Here is a 19698-nt window from a genome sequence, read left to right as displayed (position 1 = left end):
GTGTGCCAACTTGGTCTGCCTCCTTGTCTGGGCCATGACTTATTTGAGGGTATCGTCGCATATGACTTAGCTCTATACCCAAGTCATTTTGTCACAAATCAGAAATTCTTCACGTATAGAGAACTGAATGGACAGCTTAATCACTTCAGGTACCTTGGCAATGACGCCAGCAATAAGCCATGCGAAATGAATCCAGGAAGTGAGAAATTGAGTGGACATGCTGTCCAGAATTGGTGTTTCCTTAGACTTCTGCCTCTCTTGATTGGGGACAAAATTTAAAATCCAGTTGAAAATGAAGTTTGGCAATTTGTGTTGCAGCTAAAGTTGAAATTGTTTGTGCTCCTGCCATTGCAACTAGCCAGATGGCCTACTTGAAAGTCCTTATTGAGGAGTATTTGCCGAGTCGACAGTATTGTTTTCCTAATCACCCACTTAAGCTGAAACATCATCATATACGTCACTATCCTGAACTTATACTTGCTTTGGGCCTCTTATTCGCTCTTGGACCCTTAGGTTTGAGAGTAAACACACACACATTTTAAAGTGTGCTCGCAAATTACACAACTTCAAGAATTTGTGTTCCACATTAGCAGAGAGGCATCAACTTTTACAAGCATTTCTCTGTGCTGGTAATATATTTCCACCTTGTGTCATTTTTGACAGAGGTACAGATTTCTTTTCCAAATGATTACAATGACAAGATAAAACAATCTGTTGATCATTTAGGCCTCCAGCTACGTAACTCTGTGGCTGTACACAATATCACCGTTAAAGGCACAAGCTACAAAAAAAAGCCACGTGTGTTGTCTTGGAGAAGAATGGTGTCTTTGGCAAGATAGAACTGATTCTTGTTTGCAACAGTTGTTTACTTTGTCACAGAGAAATGCCAGTCTGATTTCATTTTTGATCAGGGGATTTACTGCCTAAAGATGGGCTCAGAGAACCCCATTTCAAATTATTTCTGCCTAGAACATGCAAGCCTGCTTGACTATTACCCTTTGCCTGTGTACAACATGTTTGGTCTGTCTCTAATAGCCCTTCGCCACTCCTTTCCTTCAGAATGTCTGATAAGTGAGAGCATCAAGGATGCAGTCATTTCTGTCCTGCCAAGTGTGCCAGAAGAGACGCTCACTGTTGGTTGAAACGATCTTACACCAGGGAGTGGAAAGCAAAGATGACTTGCAGTACATAAGAGAACAGGAAATTGCAGAGGTTATTCGACCAATCCAGTGCAGAAAACTTTTAAATGCATGGAAATGAGCAGGTACTGTATATTTACTACTTCACTACCAAATTAAAGTGTATTAAAAAGCTTATTGTTTTATCTAATTAATTATGGCATAATTTTAGTCAATATTCATAACGATAGATTTTTGTTTTCATTGCCAGATGCCATAAGTTGTGCTACCCCCCTACTCCAGTCCCCAGAAGGCAGTTCATCACTGTCAAGCTCCTTGAGATCCAGTAGCCCTTCACCATCACATTCCATACGGCCACCAGTAAAGCAAAAATGGCCAGAAACTTTCCAGGTACCCTGGGAGAAAGTGCCACCAGGTATTTGTACTGCCACTGAAAGTGGGATAAGGTCCTCACCAGCAGATAGAAGGCAAATGGTTCGGGTCTTGGTGGACAAAATGAGGAAGTTTGAGGCCAACCCTTCGTGGTCGCAGTGCCTCATAATTTCTGTCAAGATTGTCAACGAGTTTCCGCAGTCCTTCGCTGACATGATAGAAGGGAAATTTATAGGGGGAGGATATGCATCTCTCCTGAGTCAAATAAAAATTCATGTTGAGCATTTAAACAGAAATAACACTTTGGCACGGCGCAGGTCTGTCACCACGGGCAAAGCCAAACACAGGCCCTGCAGATAGCTATGGCTGCACACGGTGGCAGCCAGACCTTCCACCTGAAGAAACAGAAAGCACACTGGAAGAGAAAACAAAGATACTTTTGGAGTTCTTCTCTCGTGAGGGCTTGTCTGGGATTGAAAGTACAGAATCTCATGGAGGCAACGTACTACTTACAGCGCAAGATGATAAACACAACACCGGCCCACACACTTGAATATCTGAAATCTCAGTGGCCATACCTGTTTGTCCCTAGGAGTATGTGTACACATTTTGAGATGTTAACAGACATCAACATTTTGAGAACTGGAAGCATCTCTTGAAGGAAATGGGCAAAATATCATGGAGTTCCTCAAGAAAAACCCTACCAATAGTGAAGTCAAGGCTGTTCTGACCCGAAGCAATACCAGTGTGGCAGCTCCATATGTTCTGCTGGTGCTGATGGCTCACTTCAAACAGCAGAGTGATGCACTGATACTGGAAACAGATGTAAGTATGAAGCCATTTAATTGCTCTCTGTGATTTCCTGTAAACAAATTAAAGTAAATATACAGTGCAATCTGTATGTGTTTGGACAGGGACACATTTTTTTGTTCTGTTCTCCAACAAACAGACAGTTGACATAAAACAGTCACAATGTGGTTAAAGTGCAGACTTTCAGCTTTGATTTGACCATATTTACATCCATATCAAGTGAACATTGTAGGACCTACAGCCCTTTTTATACATAGTCCCCCCCCAAATTTTAGGGGCTCAAAAATAATTGGACAAATTAACATAATCATAGATTAAATTGTCATTTTTGAATACTTGGTTGCATATCCTTTGCATGCCATGACTTCCTGATGCCCATGACCTATCAACATCATCAGAGTCTGGATATCTTATTTTCAGGTTGTCCTACAAGCGGTACTAAAACGCTTTCCATTTGAATGGATCTCTATGGGAACTGGGGGGTAAATGGTAAATGGACTGCATTTAAATAGCGCTTTTATCCAAAGCGTTTTACAATTGATACCTCGCATTCACCAGAGCAGTTAGGGGTTAGATGTCTTGCTCAGGGACACTTCGACACGCCCAGATCGGGGATCGAACCGGCAACCCTCCGACTGCCAGACAACCGCTCTTATTTCCTGAGCTATGTCGTACTAAGCATGACTACTTTCATTCAGTGCACATCATGAATGGAAATCCAGGAAATCCAGCTATATCTCTTTACAAATAAAAATATTTGGGGTTCCTATATGATGCAGTGTTTCAGCAACACTGGTTTACCAGATACCAATGAAACATATCAAGACTAACAAGGACCCAAAGGTGCTCAATTGAATTTTGAAGTTGCTCAGCACTCCCCATCAAACATCAAGGCACTCAATGTTGGATAATTCACTGATTTTTATAGTTATTGATGACATATCTTTCTATGTTGCGGTTAAGTATATGTTTATACTGACTTGACTTATATAGTGACTTGAAAGAGTTGAGGAAGTATTGGGTAGCATTGCTTTGAAATACATCTTATGTCATTTCGGTGAGGCAAGATAGCCTATGTTGTTTGTAGTAGCGTAACTTGGCGTCATTTTGATATCAATACTTTTGAGTAACTTGGCATTTTTGTTGAAAACGTGTTTTTTATGAGATATCATTTCTTTTTGCAAAGCGTTTTATTATGAGAGTGAGAAATGCGAAGTGACCCTGTAAGAAACGGTTGTGGATTATGGCTATCCTTGTGTGAATTTGTACAGTCTGAGCGTGTACTGTTTAGCAGTTTCGGTTTGCTATATATGTAAAACAGTGGCTGTGACAAAGGGTGCGGTGGCGTATAAGTGTAAAACGTATCAGAGATGCATATGAAATATGGCCAGTGTATGTACTCACAGATTTGACGTCCATCCAACGAGCCTTGACTGACAAAAGAATCAGCAAGCCCGTAGAATTATAACTCTCTAGGTCGCAACTTGTGTAGCCTTCTGTCCTGCTCCGTTGTCTGTTATTTCGTGGAGATGCACTTTTAGTGTTTGTAAAGTTTATAAGGCATTTTGATAGGCTTATCTGCAGGTAGGAATCCTCTTCGCTGTTTTGCTAAACTAGAACCGGAGAACATGATAGTGGAGAATAGGAGCAGACGCATATGTCCCAGCAGGTTTTGCATATGAGAAAATAACAACAGTGTGAGAGAAATTAGGGTGAAATTGTGAAATTTCGGAGTTGAAACAATATGTTTTTAGCAGAATGGGCATGTAGGTGAAAGTTGACATGATCACGGAGTATAGTGCGAAGTAAATGGAGTGACCATGAGCAAGCTTATATTCCTTATCGAACGGTATATATAACAGTCGCTGTAAAGCGCCAGCTGTTAAAGTGGGGGGTTAAGTAACGTGAAATCTATTGCACTGCTGTGTTTTTTTCATGTTCAGTACTAGTACTGAATCATGTTTTTAAATGTAATATTTTAATGGGGAGTTGCAGAACGTACATACGTAGTAATTGTTTGTATGTGGCTGGATAGAGAACAGGGCGAGGTAACATGATGTAGAAACGTGGCGTTTGCTGATAAGAAGGTTTGTACAGTAGCCAAGTGAAGAAATGTAGTTAGTAGAAATGGCACAGCTGTGAACTGGTGTAACTTTTTGATAAAAGGATTACATTTGCCATCATGAAATGCATTGGGTGGCCATGAGTGAGTTTTGGTAAAGCAAATATAAGCGTAAGAGAACGTTAGTGTAAAAGAGGAAATTATCTGCCTGAGAACGAGGCGGGATTCAATCGTTCAACCGGAGGTTTACCAGTCTGTCACTTTGTTCGGGCAGCACCATGACATAGCTATGCAATGCGTGAAATATCATTAGCAAACCTGTCCGTGGTTTTAAAGAAGAACACAGGCGAGTTAGCACAGAGGAGCTCCCGTTGAATCCATATGGCTTTGCAATATTGTAGCCGGTTAACAATTGAACGTGCAGACGGTACGTCATAATACAGTTCGGGGAACGGCTGGTAGATATGGTGCAAAAGCAGTAATTGAGAAGTAGGAGACAATTATTAGTGAGGGTAAAAGCAGGTTAAAGAAACACGTTCCTAGCTGGGCTTGAACCTCCAACCCTGTGTTCCCAAACCTGTAACCTTACCCACTAGGCCACAAGCTGTTTGTACTGAAAATGTTTCAGAGTAAAAAGGTATGGGTATTTTGTGTGTGTAGGCGAGTTTTTCATTGGGTCGTGTAGGTGAAGATTTGGCGGGTGTCGGTAAAATGTCCAATGGGGAGACATGTTATTAGTGGGATAGGCGGCAGGAAACATGAGAAGGAGAAGGAGAAGGAGAAAACGCTAAATCCCCTTAGTTTGGGGCTTTATTGTGTGGACATGTGAAGTTGTTTATGAGTTCTGTTTGTTGAAATGGGGTCAGAATGTACAGAATTTAATGTTTTTAAGGGCTGAGTGTCTGTGGCTGTTGTGGTTATTTCTGTGGGGAACCCTGAAAAGTGCCAAACTCTCGGTGCTGTATAGGTATGGGGCATGCCTCCGCCAAGGCGTAACATCCTCTCCCAATGTCCTGGTTTCTTACATTTGTGGCATGTAGACTTAGCTGCAGGGCATTTCTCCTCCTTCCTGTGAGCTGTCTTGCCACATCTCCCACACGTTTTGCTGTGCTCTCTGTCTTTGAAGCCTCTGTTTTTGTTTTTATTTGGGTGGGGCCCGCGCCATTTTGTGTGTTTTTCGCGCCCCTGCGCTACCTCCTGCACAGCGTATGCTGCCTCACCCTGCCGGGTGGATTTCCTGTAAAGGGGAAATCCACTGTTCATACATTGTTTGGAGTTAGGTTGCCACCGTTCCTGAAATGTATAAAAGAGTTCCAGAAACAAGTTGTCAACAAATGTTTATTTACTCGCAGGGGGAAAGAGAAGAATAATTGGAGTAAAAGAAATATATATATATGTATATATATATATATATATATATATATATAGCCTACTGTAATTGGAGTGAAGTTATTAGTTATTATACAGTAAGGTAAAATGTTTGCTAAGGTTAACTTGTGGTCTTAGAGTAAATCACGCCTACTTGATTATTTGAATGTTAAGCACCGAGCAGTTGCACTGAGGGGAAAGGAATTTAAAGGGGGAGATGTAATGAGATTGTTACGACAGTTACGACAGTTACGACGGTAAATGGTAAATGGACTGCATTTGCAGGCATTTTGATAGGCTTATCTGCAGGTAGGAATCCTCTTTGCTGTTTTGTTAAGCTAGAACCGGAAAAGTTGATAGTGGAGAATAGGAGCAGACGCATATGTCCCAGCAGGCTTTGCATATGAGAAAATAACAACAGTGTGAGATAAATTAGGCGAAATGATGAAATTGCGTAGTTGAAACAATGTTTTTTAGCAGAATGGGCATGTAGGTGAAGGTTGACATGATCACAGACTATAGTGCGAAGTAAATGAAGTGACCATGAGCGAGCTTAGTTTCCTTATCAAACGGTATATATAACAGTCTGTATTTAACGTTAGTTGTTGAAGTGGAGGATTAAATAATGTGTGCAATCTATTGCACTAATGTGTTTTTCTCATGTTCAGTGCTAGTAGTTATATTTATGAGTGAATCATGATTTTAAATGTAATGTTTTAATGCGGAGTTGCAGAACGTACATCCGTAGTAATTGTTTGTAGCCTATGTGGCTAGATAGAGAACAGGGCGAGGTAACATGAATGTAGAAACATGGCGTTTGCTGATAAGGTTTTGTACGGTAGCCAAGTTAAGAAATATAGTTAGTAGAAATGGCACAGTGGTGAACTGGTGTAACTTTTAAATAAAAGGATTACATTTGCCATCATGAAATGCATATGGGTGGCCGTGAGTGAGTTTTGGTAAAGCAAATATAAGCGTAAGAATACGTTAGTGTAAAAGAGGAAATTATCTGCCTGAGGGCGAGTCGGGATTCAAGCCTTAAACCGGAGGTTTACCAGTCTGTGACTTCGTTAGTGCAGCACCATGCCATAGCTATGCAATGCGTGAAATATCATTAGCAAACCTGCCGGTGGTTTTAAAGAACACAGGCCAGTAAGCACAGAAGAGCTCCCGTTGAATCCATATGGCTTAGCAATATTGTAGCCGGTTAATAACTGAACGTACAGACGGTAAGTCATAATGCATATGGCTTAGCAATATTGTGGCTGGTTAATAACTGAACGGTGAACGGCGGGTAGATATGGTGCAAAAGCAATAATTGATAAGTAGGCTAGTAGACAATAATTAGTGAGGGTGGAAGCAGGTTAAAGAAACATGTTCCTAGCTGGGCTTGAACCTACGACCCCGTGTTCTCAAGACTGTAACCTTGCCCACTAGGCCACAGGCAGACTAGCTGTTTAAACTGGAAATGTTTCAGAGTAAAAAGGTATGGGTATTTTGCGTGTGTATGCGCGTTTTTGATTGGGTCGTGTAGGTGAATATTTGGCTGGTGTCAGTGAAATGTCCAATGGGGAGACATGTTGTTAGTGGGAAAGGCGGCAGGAAAAATAAGAATGAAAAGAAGGAGAAAACGCAAAATCCCCTTAGTTTGGGGCTTTATTGTGTGGACATGTGAAGTTGTTTATGAGTTCTGTTTGTTGAAATGGGGTCAGAATGTACAGAATTTAATGTTTTTAAGGGCTGAGTGTCTGTGGCTGTTGTGGTTATTTCTGTGGGGAACCCTGAAAAGTGCCAAACTCTCGGTGCTGTATAGGTATGGGGCATGCCCCCGCCAAGGCGTAACTTGGCGGGATGGCATACCTGCCATCCCAATCTGAGATGACTAAGTAGCTCTGCTTCTTATGCTCACATAAGTCTATCCCGATTCGCTTCCAAGGTCTATCTGGAAGGGGTGTGGAGATAAGCGGTTCTTTGGATTGGCTCTTTCTCTGTTCCTGACATGTCTGACATGTTAAAACTTTGTGCTTGATTTGGGATCCTATCCCTGGCCACCATACTGAGGTGTTCGCTCTCTCTCTACATTTAGTCAGGCCCTGATGACCATCATGTATTCGGTCTAATATGTTGGCCCTCAGCTGCTCTGGAATGACTATTCTGTTGCTTCTAGTCACAAACCCATCATAAGCCACGTTTCCACCAAAATTACCCGGAACTTTCAGTCCCAGGAACTACTTTACCAGGAACTAAAAGGTTCCTTCAGCCAATGGTTGTCTGCGTTTCCACCGGGGTCTAAAGTCCCGCGAAGATTAGGCAAATTAGCCCACTGACGTATGAAAAAGCGGCGTTGTCGTCGGTCCATCTGTCCTATGATTTCTTCTGTAACCCCATACTACCACCGAAGTAGCCTACATTATTTTCTAATAACCGGGACAGCCCGGAGGGGTTTATATACAACGGGTTACCAACAATGACTATATATGGTTACTTTTGTATTTATTGATTTTTATCGATTTAATCACATGGAATTGAAATATTCTTCTGCAGCCGTTTGGGCATATTTTACCGTTGTCAAGCAAAACTGTCGTTGGTAGTTGAACTTGGACCGTTATGCAACAAATAGGATACAACAGACCAATAGTCAGATTGTAACTGTTTTATATATCCTCTCAAACACATTCATTATGTTTTTATGCGAACATTCGCTTTCATGTCTTGACATCCGAAGCGACAGAATGCATTCACATTTCCAATATAACTGGCAACAACAGAAGAAAACATGCACACGTTGTAAACAATTTGCTGTTTGATTACTTTCTCATCGTCAATTCTATATAGGCTAATCGCAAAATGACAAGAATAGAACGAAAACTCGGACTTGCGTGAAAATTTAAATTAGTAGTGGTACAGCCACCGTTTGTTTTCCTTCGAAGTTACTGCTAGCCGAGCAGCGAAGTGTGCCCTCCAGATGCGAACCATGCACCATAAATTAGTCCATAGTCTTCCTGGTCTTTTTGTGGAATTGAAGAATGGCAGAGTAAAATTACGGCAGTCTGAAAAAGCTAAAGGTACGATTACTAGAATTAACCTGTTATTTTACCCTGACAAAAAGTGCGGAAGGTGATTTCCAGTTTGCTTTTACTGTATCACCAATGTGAATTACGCAGAACTACCGCATACCTCACATAACTGTATCAAACGTTTTGAGTCAATTACAACGGGCTAACAAAGAAAATCCGGAAGAAAATATTCAGCAACCGAATTAATCCGTTTGAATGTTTTAGTAGGCTACGTAATATGCTGTCCCAGCACGAATGCTTAGCATTTTATAAAACGAATACTAAAGCAAGAAAAGAACAGAAGAGCACACGTTATAATTCCAAGACGTTGGCAGGCTATAACCAAAAGTAGGCTACTGCGCCGCATAACATACAAGTTTGATTTGAAGTTATTATGAAAATAAATTGGTTTGCGCCTGCATATTTTCAAACATGGCGCCTGAAAATAGACACAAAAAAATGCTGCGAGTACTCGACCAATCAGAAATGTTCAGCGCTGCAAGCTCCACCCAAAAGGTTCCTGTACTTTCGGAAAGTACTACCCCCCGAGCAGGAACCTTTTGGGGGGTAAAACAAAGCCCCCGGAACTAAATTTAGACCCTAGTTCCTGCGGTGGAAACGCGGCTCATGATTCCATCTAGAATAAAATTCCACGTTGCCCTTATTGTGCTATATTGCAAACAATTCCATATAAAAGTGGTAAATAAGTTTTAACTGATCAAATTAAAGACTGAGGTGAATCAATAGGCTGCTAATCGGTGAAAGTGTGGACATCTGATCACTAAAACTAACCATCAGGTGTTTAGTTTCCGAAAAAAATATAAATGAAAAACACTAGGTTCAGCAACAGAATTAGGAGTCTATCGATTAACCGCATTCGTCTTTCATTTGATTCAAACAATTTTTTATCTCTTTTTATGTTATTGTTTTCAATATAGCACAGTAAACACAATATGAACTTGGGAATTTTATTCTTCATGGCATGCATATCTATTTCTGACACAATGTGGCTTAAGAGGGTAAATAATCTCTCTGAACACGAAAAGCAACTAAATCAGAAAAATTAACAGCTTGTTAAAATTCTGGGATTGCATTTGTGGTTGGAGTGAAAACCAGAGTCCAGAAGGGGGCCTCAGAACCAAGGTTGGAAACCACTGGAGCATACAATGAAGGAATTTTTCCAAGGACTTTTTTTTTTTTTTTTGAAACACCACTCCACAAGGTGTCATATTATCAAAGTAGGTTCCACTGAAGGCAGAGTTTAAAGGGCTGGGTCAAACCTTTTGGAAAAGTCACTTCTTAGCTATCTATCTATAATTCAGACGACAAGATTGATACCAATTTCATCCCAGTTACATACATAGTTTTTATAACAAAACTATGTATGTAACCAATTGTGCAAAATGGAAAGGTAGTGGGAATGAGTGACATTCGAGGAGGAAGACATGTGGATGAGCTAAGGGTATATATCTACTTTATCAGATAGATAAAGTTCTGGGCGTCCTGCTAAGTTTCAACTGCAACAATTTTTGGTACAAAGGGGGAGACAAGAAGCTTGCCACAGGTGTCTGAGAAGGTCACAAATATGTAAACATGATTTGAGGGATTTACTTTGTAAATGAAGTAAAATTCATAGCTAAAAGTACACTTGCTGTAAGCATATAATCAGGTGGTATATGTATGACCATTGCTTGCAAAATATCATATCCTAATCAATAGCCTGTGTGATTATATTGAAAACTGCATGTTTTGTGTATAATGTCAAATGAAGACAAGCTGTACAAAGCAGGATTGTATGCGAAGGGAGAATAAGAATTTAGATTAAGAAGGGACACCCTCCCCCGCCGTGAGGTGCCAGGAAACTAGGTGTTTTTCGTCAAGGTTTCTGGTGTGAAACAAAAAGGTTCTCAGGAAAGCAGAAAGTTGGTATGGGCGGGGGAGTAAGAAAGTGTCATGCCATGCGAATCACCTCATAGAAAAATAGCTTACAGAAAGATATAAGAAGCAGAACTTGTAAACAGAAGTTTGAGACTCTGTTCTCGAACTCTGTGATGAGTGCTTGAACAGTTTTTCCTATTTGGCCAAATAAAAGTTATACTGCTGAATTACTCTGCAACCTGACTGAGTTAATTGCCTCCATTGAAGGTAAAATCCACGACATTTGTCTATTGTTCTGAATATAGCTGCCTCTAAAACAACTAAGATGTTGTTTTCCTGTTTTTATTTTTACTCGTCATAAACACGCAAGATGCAAGTATAAATATCTGAAATGCTGGAAGGTGTATTTCTATCACTAATTAGCAAAGTTAACGTTGATTCCATCTGCAGACATTCATAGAGGTACATAGCATAGTCTGCAACCGATAGATGTTGTCAAATATTTTTGTACTGGACGTACAGTGACGAAATTGGTATCGATCTCATTGTCTTAACTATGGGTAAGATAGCCAAAATGCAAATTTCCAAAGATGTTGGACTATCCTTTAGCTTTCTGTTGTTGTGCTCGGATGCAACATAATCATGAAAGGTTTAACACTGGTTTTCCTCTCCTCAGAAGAATCCATAATAGGAGACCAGGCAGCCGTTCCCCACTTCTTAGCTCGCCCGGTGAGCTGCATAATTATGTAGGCAACTCGGGCCTGCTCAGTGGGGAAGGTAGCTGGCTGTAGCTGGAAGATCAGCCGGCACTGGGTAAGGAATGAGCGGCAGCCACCAGGTTCTCCGTCGTACTTCTCCGGAGGAGGAAGGTGGGGTTCACGAGCAAGTGCAGGTGGAATGTCAGGCGTAGCGGGAACCGCAGGTTGCTGGGGAGCGAAGCCAGGCGAGGAAGCCCGGAGTGCAGATGTCAGCTCCGCCACGCAGGAGGTTAGGGTCTGCAGCTGGTGAGAGACCGACTCCACGTGGGACTGGTGGCGTCCCAACATGGCTCCCTGCTGCCCAAGTACAAATTGTACCTGTGCAGGGTCCGCTGGGTCCATCCTGGTCAGAACGTACTGTAATGTTCTGTGTAAGGACCCAAACGCAGACCAGGGAAATCCAAAAAAACGTTGTCTTTATTCAGTTCGAGGTTAGAAGCCAGGTAATCAGAGAAAGGACGGTGCCGAATCGAGTTTCCAAAAGAATTGTGAAAAACAGGCGAAGGTACAAAGGGACAGGCAAAAGAGAAGTCAAAGCAAAGGTCAAACCAGAAGCAAACAAACCAAAAGGGGCAGGCAAACTCGAAGTCGTACAGAAGGGGGGTGTCAGGAATCTCGATAAACAAAGGCTTACTAAATATCGACACAATGAATTCGATCAACGTTCTGACCGTGAGCTGGTGGAAAAGACTGACATTTATACACTGGGGAAGGTAACAATCAAGGAGGGGTTAAGTGAGTGAGGGAGGAGTAACAAACAACATCCAGGTGAAGAACATTAGGATAACTAATTAAATGACAGGGGACTGACAAAACGCGGACTGGAATCACGTAGACAACAATGATAATAGACGGCCTGGGTTAAGCAGGTAAAAACGCGTGCAGAGAGTGAGAGGTGCAGTCAGAGCAAGAGACAGGTGCAGGCAATTGCAGAACTCAGCGTTAGAGCAGGCTAGAAAGAAAAGGGGTGGAGCTACAGCGCAGCATGGAAAAGGGGAGACTGGTTAATGTATTAGTATAGTGATCTAAACTATCAAAAACCCAAAACTAGTGTGTGTTAGTCCATTAGTAATATTCACATGTTAGTATATTAATGAGGTTAGTACTTTACAATCTATAAGTTAGTAAGGATTAGTAGAAATTAGTAAAACTAGAAATAAGTAGGAAGTAAGTAAAAAGGAGACTGGAAGGAAGGGGGGGAAACCACGAAAACCCGGAACCACCCGAATAGTGAAATCACACAAATGCAGGGGAGTGAAGCAGCTCAGGGAACACAGATACAGAGACAGTACTGGGGAGACAAGTGACCGGGAGATACAGACTACAACAGTAGCATGCTTTAATTGCATTTCACATTACATGAGCACTTGTGGATGAGAACATGACAGGCAAGAAGGCAAGGAATGGGTAGCACCAGGCAATCGGAGGGCAGTTAGCACCTCAAAGGGGAACTTTTGCAAATTGGCAGGGGTTCTTGTGTGCATGTGCCAGGCTGGGAGGAACAAAGGACTGGACCTTGTGTGTCTCCCTCTCCCATTGCAGCATGCAGTGCATCCCCACAGCACACTTGTGGTATGCAGGCAACTACATTGTTGCAAAACTCTGCTTATATTTTTGCTGACATTTCATAAATATTCAAACTGCACTAAATGCTCTGTGGTTTACCCTTGGTGCTTGGCCCACCACACTGCAGCTATTATTATTAGTGGGCTTGCTTCCGGCAATCCCACTCTTGATATCTTTCATATTTATTATCTGCACTTTCCGCCCATTATTCTAGCTCTAACTAGTCCTAAAGTTTTTGCACTACATTCAAACTTTTTACACCAAAATGACCGGCTAGTTCCAGAAATTGTTGCTTGTATTCAGATTTTTTAAATATTCAAAACCTTTTGAAATTAACATTAGTAACATTACAGAGGTGAGGACATGCCATAGCTAGCTAGCTATATAGTTAGCCAAGTTTTACTCATGACACTTTTAGGATATGACTCATCCCTGGAACATAATCGCTATTTGCTGATCCCCGGCTGTATATGTAATGCTACGGTGCGCCGTGGGTCTGGACGGTTTCGTGCTTCTTCTGAGCTATGCGCCCACATTGAAATGCATTGAGGCTTGAGGACAGTGCCAGTTGGAATTTGAAGCAAGCCCACACAATTCCTTAAGGAATTTTAATCTTTCTAGTTATTATTATTATTATTATTATTGTTATTATTATTGCTTTTCTTATTTTAAAAAAACATTCTAATTAGAAGAAATTACTTATTTGGCAAAACTTTATTTGACCCACAAGCATACAGTACATTAATGGGACAAATATAGGTTTGTAAGATTCAAAATGTATTTAATAGGCCTAAATATTTCTAAATATTTTTATCTGTATTTATTTATCCCCCACCCCCTTAGTTTAAGTTGAAATTATGAGAACTTTTACATCTTGTAAAATAAACTGAATAATCAAGTATAGAAATATATTTTGTGGAGTGTTTTCATCAGCTGTTTAAAATATTAATTTAAATGATGTGTTTTTTCATGAGGAAAGTTTTGTAATTTGACACTTTCATGTCACACATAACGTACATGCAAACACACATACATTCGAGCTGAAAGAAACATAGGCATGCATTCATTACGTTACATTACAGGCATTTGGCAGACGCTCTAATCCAGAGCGACGTACAACAACATCCCCTTTACCATGATTGATAAATAAATGGAAATGTGTCATAATTTTAAACGGAAGTGTTTTTAATGGGGTATTGTGTACAGGACAGACCTACTAATTGTTTGTATGTCGGTAGATGATATATAGGGCTAGCTAACATTCATTTAGAAACATGGAGTTTGCAGGGTTTACTGTAACCTATTTAAAGGTAGTTAACAGTAAAACTGGAAATTTGACCATTCTCACTTCAAGAAAATTGATATACCTTCTGTGAAGAAGTCCATAGCTTATGGCTTCCCCTTGGTGATTTCTCCGAAACAAATGTACTGATCATTATGTTATAATTTTAATATCAATATCACATAAGGAAATAAAGTTCTAAACACTTACTAATGGCCTTGAATTGTCAAACTGACCAACATTATCTCGACCAGCAATGATACCTAGCAGACCAAATCGCAACGCAGATTTCAGTGCTTAATGTTGGTGCTATCTGTACTATCGTAATACACTCACTTGCTCTGTCACCTTGTTAGCAAGTTACTTAATGTTAAACTTGGTCAAAATGCCAAAAGCGAACCTAAAGTGTGGGTGTATTTTACCCAGAAGAACTGAAACAATAGGATTGTGAGGTGGTGGCACCTCTCACTCATTGATTTCTGTGGGTTGATTGTTCCTGATGAGGGGCAGGTGTGTGAGTGCTATGGTGAGGTGATGGCACCTCATAGGCATTGGCTCTGAATTAATTGTCCCTGATGAGGGTCAGGTGTGGGAGTCCTATATCTAGCCCCTGGTTTCTGGGGTTCAGCGCAGACTCATTGTTTGTCCTGCTCTAGGTGTGTAGGGTGTAAGAATCTGCAGAAGTTACCGCATTGATCCTATCTGCAAGATTTGAACACCATTTAGTTTATTCTCTGAGCTGATTATCTCTTAGCGCTGTGGAGAACATTTTGCCCTCGTCTCTTTAGTTTTCCTTTTGTTTTCTACCCGCCAGGCTGCGAGTGTCATTTTTCTTTTGTAAGTTACTCCACTCTGTTTTTATAGTGGGGTTTTACTTTCTGGGTAGCTACGCTGCGGCGGTGTTTCGTTTCTTTTAGTTTTCTAAGTCCACTGACAGAAGTTTCAGTGAGTGGAGGGAGCGATTATTTAGCTCTCTTTATTATTTGGTATTTCCCCTATCCCTTTCTATCGCTCGGCAGTTTTGTGGTTACCCCTCGGGGTTCAATTTTAGATCCCCTCGGTCCGCAATTTCTTCCCACCTTCCCCAACCGTGACAAGGATGCACCGTTGTAAAAAAGAGACATTCATTGAATGTTGTCCATTGCTAGTTCTTTTAAAGTAGGTAGACGACCGTTTCAGGTTTGAAGAGTGTTGAAATGATGAAGAATATATTTCAGAAACAGAAAGGAGTATTCCCACAAAGATTATACAGTTGCAAAAGCAAAAAAAATTTTAGTTAGCAAGCAAGCCAGTGTAACAAATAAAAGATTTGCATGAGTCCGAGGTGGGATTTGATCTTGTGCCTCGAACTCCGCCATAGATATCTTCAGCAAGCATGTTACATTACATTACATTACAGGCATTTGGCAGACGCTCTTATCCAGAGCGACGTACAACAAAGTGTATAACCATAACCAGGAACAAGTATGACGAAACCCCTAGAGAGAAGTACCGGTCCAAGTACAGGGAACAACCGCATAGTTCAACTTGGACCCTGATGGTTAAACTGATTAACACTAACAACGAGAACGGCAACAACGCAATCTATGGAAAAATAAAAATAAATAAAAATACAAGTAGTCGTTAAGACAGTTGATGCGCCTAAGTCACCTATGAAACAGCTGCCTAGTTACAACCCTAAGTTTAGTCATTTACAGGGGGGAAGGGAGGGATGGGGAGAGGTGCAGCCTGAAGAGGTGGGTCTTCAGTCGTCGTTTGAAATGGGTCACAGTCTCAGCTGTTCTGACCTCCACAGGGAGGTCATTCCACCATCGTGGGGCCAGAACAGACAGGAGACGTGTTCTGGAAGTGCAGGTGCGAAGAGGGGGAGGTGCTAGGCGTCCTGAGGTAGCAGAACGGAGGGATCTGTTACCAGGGAACTAGCTGTGAAGGCCCCAAAGGGGTTGACATGTCAATGGTGGCGGTGAGATACCGCTTGGTGTCACCGTGAATGCAGGATACGGCAATTTCCTCACCTCGGGCGACTCCAGCAAACTCTGGTCGGACGAGTGTCACCATACTGCCGGAATCGCGTAGGGCCTCAGTATCTCGTCCTGCAATTTTAATGGGAAAGGTTGGTGCTCTTGCTCCCTTATGTGCCCAGCATGTGGTGATGTATCTGCAGGGGAACACTGTCCTTGGTGCTGATCTGTGGAAGCTCACCTGGTCTGCGGATTGCTGTCCCTGGTCCTGAAATCTTCCAACATCTCATTTGGGAGGTAATGCCCACTCACCACTTGCCCCAGTAGTCGCCAGTGGCGGTAGGCCTGGCTGCCCTGGTCCTTCTTGTGCTCTCCTGTCGAGCACCGATAGGGCCTCAGATACGTACATATATACATGTACATATATATACATATAAATAAATAAATAAATAGGGAAAGGAAAAGGGGGTCAGGGGCAACATAAAAGCTATAGTTATAATCATGGGCGCATAAAGAGAAAATGAAAAAAACAGAAATCAATTAACACCAATACTAGGGTTGAGCCGAATACTCGGATGAAACAAGTATCCGGTACGGATAATGTACTTTTTACGAGCACGAATATCATCCAAGTACAATGTGTCAATATCCATACTCGTGATGAAGAAAAATCCTCATTGGGTAGCTGTGTCCAGTGTGTCCACATCGTTCCGTGATAGGCCAGTCACACACAGAGCTCCTCCTCTACACAGAGCTTACATAGCTCGCTGCTGCTGCGCGACACAACATAATCGTCACAGCTACTCTCTTTACATCTATTATCTAATCTATTATTGTCATATATTCTCAATAAAATAAAGTTTGCAATTCTCAGATTCGGCTCAACACATTATTCTCACCATAGCTAAACACACATTTACTGGACATTCACACGTAAGCACATATTACTGATTACAAACGGACATTTCTAAATTTTCTAGCTTCTAGCTTCTAGCTTGCTACTGTGGGGCTAACTAGCCAGTTAGCTAGTGACTACATTTAGTGATCTCACACACACACTTTACTAGCATCATTGACATCCTAGCATTCTTATACATCCACTGTACTAATACAATATCACTTTAGTGCACATTTAGACGTCGTCGTTCACCTGAAATCACAAGACATACAGTACATTGTGGTTAGCCAACTGTAACCTGGCGTGCTCTGTGTCTACTACTGTCTCTCTTCACACTGTCAGTTCATTAAAAAAAATAAAAACCAGAGTAACGATCTAGGCTGCAAATAAATAACAGGCTAAATCTTGCATTGTACTACCTATAGCACATAACTACTTATTTGACCACCATCCACACACACACACATGCACTCTCTCTCTCTCTTGCATTTTTATGTTGTTTTATTTGAAAGACTTATACGATCAGTGATGATACAGAGTGTAGTTTTATTGACACTGAACCAGCAGTCAGGGTTTGCTCAACCTTACAAGGCAGTGAGGATCAAGTCAGTGGCAATATTGCATCTGGTGATGGTGGTCCTCCTCCACCAAAGACCAAGAGGACCTCTGCAGTATGGGACTCTTTCACTGTTTGTGAAAGGGATCCCTCCAAAGCCATTTGTAAGCTTTGCAAGTCCAAAATCAGCAGAGGTAGGGATTAAAAACATTTTAATACAACATCTCTACATAATCATCTGTTATATGTTCATCACACGAGAAAGCCCTTTGGATCAGGCACCCCCTCCACCTCTTCTGGCAGCACTCCTTCTCAGGGCACTGGTGTTCAGGTGGGTGCTAAGGGCTCACCTTCCTCTCCCTCTTCACCGATACTCACTGCATTTGCAGCCAAGCAGCAATTCCCAGAAAACCACCCTCGGTCAAAAAGAATTACAGAGATAATAGGTAAAATGTTTTGCACTGATCTTGAGCCTTTCTCTGTGGTGGAGAGGAGAGGTTTCAAGTCACGTGTTGCCTTTCTAGAGCCCAAGTATAAGATCCCATCAAGGCACTTTCAGTGGAACTGTAGTGCCTGAGTTGTATGAAGCAATGAGAGGGGAGTTGGTCCAGTCACTTAAGGCAGCTGAGGGAGGTGTCATCAACCTCACTACTGATCTCTGGACCAGCAACCACAATGCTCATGCATATCTCTGTATTACTGGGCACTGGTGTGAACGTGTTGGGGAGTCTTCAGTACAGAGGAAAGCAGGGCTGCTAAATGTTGGTGTGCTGGACATTGAGCACACGCCAGACAACATTTTGTGCTGCCTTAAGGAAAAGATAAGAGAGTGGGAAGAGTCTGTTGGGCAGTCTATTACAATAGGGTTTATTGTTTCAGATAATGCAGCCAACATGGTGAAGGCTTTGAGGGATTATGGGCACAACATCCGTTGCATGTCCCATACGCTTCACTTGGTGGTGACTAAAGCACTGGAGCTGAACAGGATTGTGACATCCATTCTCTCCAAGTCCAGGAGCATCTCTGGCTTTATTCATCGCTCAAGCAAAGCCACCAACAGACTACATGAGCTGCAGATGCAGCTGGACCTCCCCTTGCACACGCTCATAACAGATATAAGAACAAGGTGGAACTATACGTTCTATATGCTCCAGTGGCTGGTGGAGCAGCGCAGGGCTGTGCAGATTATGACACAGGAGTCCATCATGGGTAAAGCTCCAACAATCATCTACCCAAATGAGTGGAGATTAGCATCAGACATGATGACTGTTCTTAGTCCTTTTGAGAAGGTCACACGGGCACTCTCAAAACATAGTGCCTCCATCTCTGAGGTCATCCCCCTACTGCATGGCTTGTGCTCCATCATCAGATCACTGCATTTGGGAACTCTTGCAGTTGGTGAGGATGAATCTGATGATGTCATGGCTGATGGTGATGATCAGGATGCCACAGTGGAGCTGGGGCAGGATGATGCTGCTGAGTCCAGGGAAAAGCTATGCACAGCAGATAGGAAACTGGCAGCCAATCTGAGTAGACAACTAGAGTGGCATTTTGAACCCATCTTTTCAAATTCCACATTTCTGCTCGCCACTCTCCTTGACCCCACATATAAGGCCAGCTGTTTCCCAAACAGTGTTGATGTGGAGACACTGAAGAGGACATTAGTCCATAGGATGGAGCTCTGTGGTCCTGTGGCTGCACCTGCAAGAAACACAGAAGAGACACCTGTCACCAGTGGCTGCTCAGTCTTCTCCTTCTTGCAGAAAAAAAAACTGGCTACTCCAATGAGGACACATGCTCCATCAGGTGACGTGGAAGCCTACCTGACAGATGGGGACATCAGCCTTACTGGTGACTCAGTGAAATACTGGTCAGGCAAGCTTCAGTGCTTTGCACTGCAGCTTCTCAGTTGTCCACCTACAAGTGTCCAGTCTGAGCGTGTTTTTAGCATGGCTGGAAATGTGGTCAGTCCACAGCGTGCAAACCTAGACC

The 19698-nt window shown here is 42.0% G+C and overlaps 1 pseudogene; it reads left to right on the top strand.

Annotated features, from left to right (window-relative positions):
* Window positions 1-1013: 1013 nt before the first annotated feature.
* Window positions 1014-18794, top strand: LOC118231918 (annotated as a pseudogene).
* The last annotated feature ends 904 nt before the right edge of the window (window positions 18795-19698 follow it).

This window comes from Anguilla anguilla, chromosome 7 (genome assembly GCF_013347855.1).
Source record: "Anguilla anguilla isolate fAngAng1 chromosome 7, fAngAng1.pri, whole genome shotgun sequence".
NCBI classification, from domain to species: Eukaryota; Metazoa; Chordata; class Actinopteri; order Anguilliformes; family Anguillidae; genus Anguilla; species Anguilla anguilla.
Note: the sequence above shows the minus strand (reverse complement) of the source record. Positions and strands in the feature narration are given on the sequence as shown.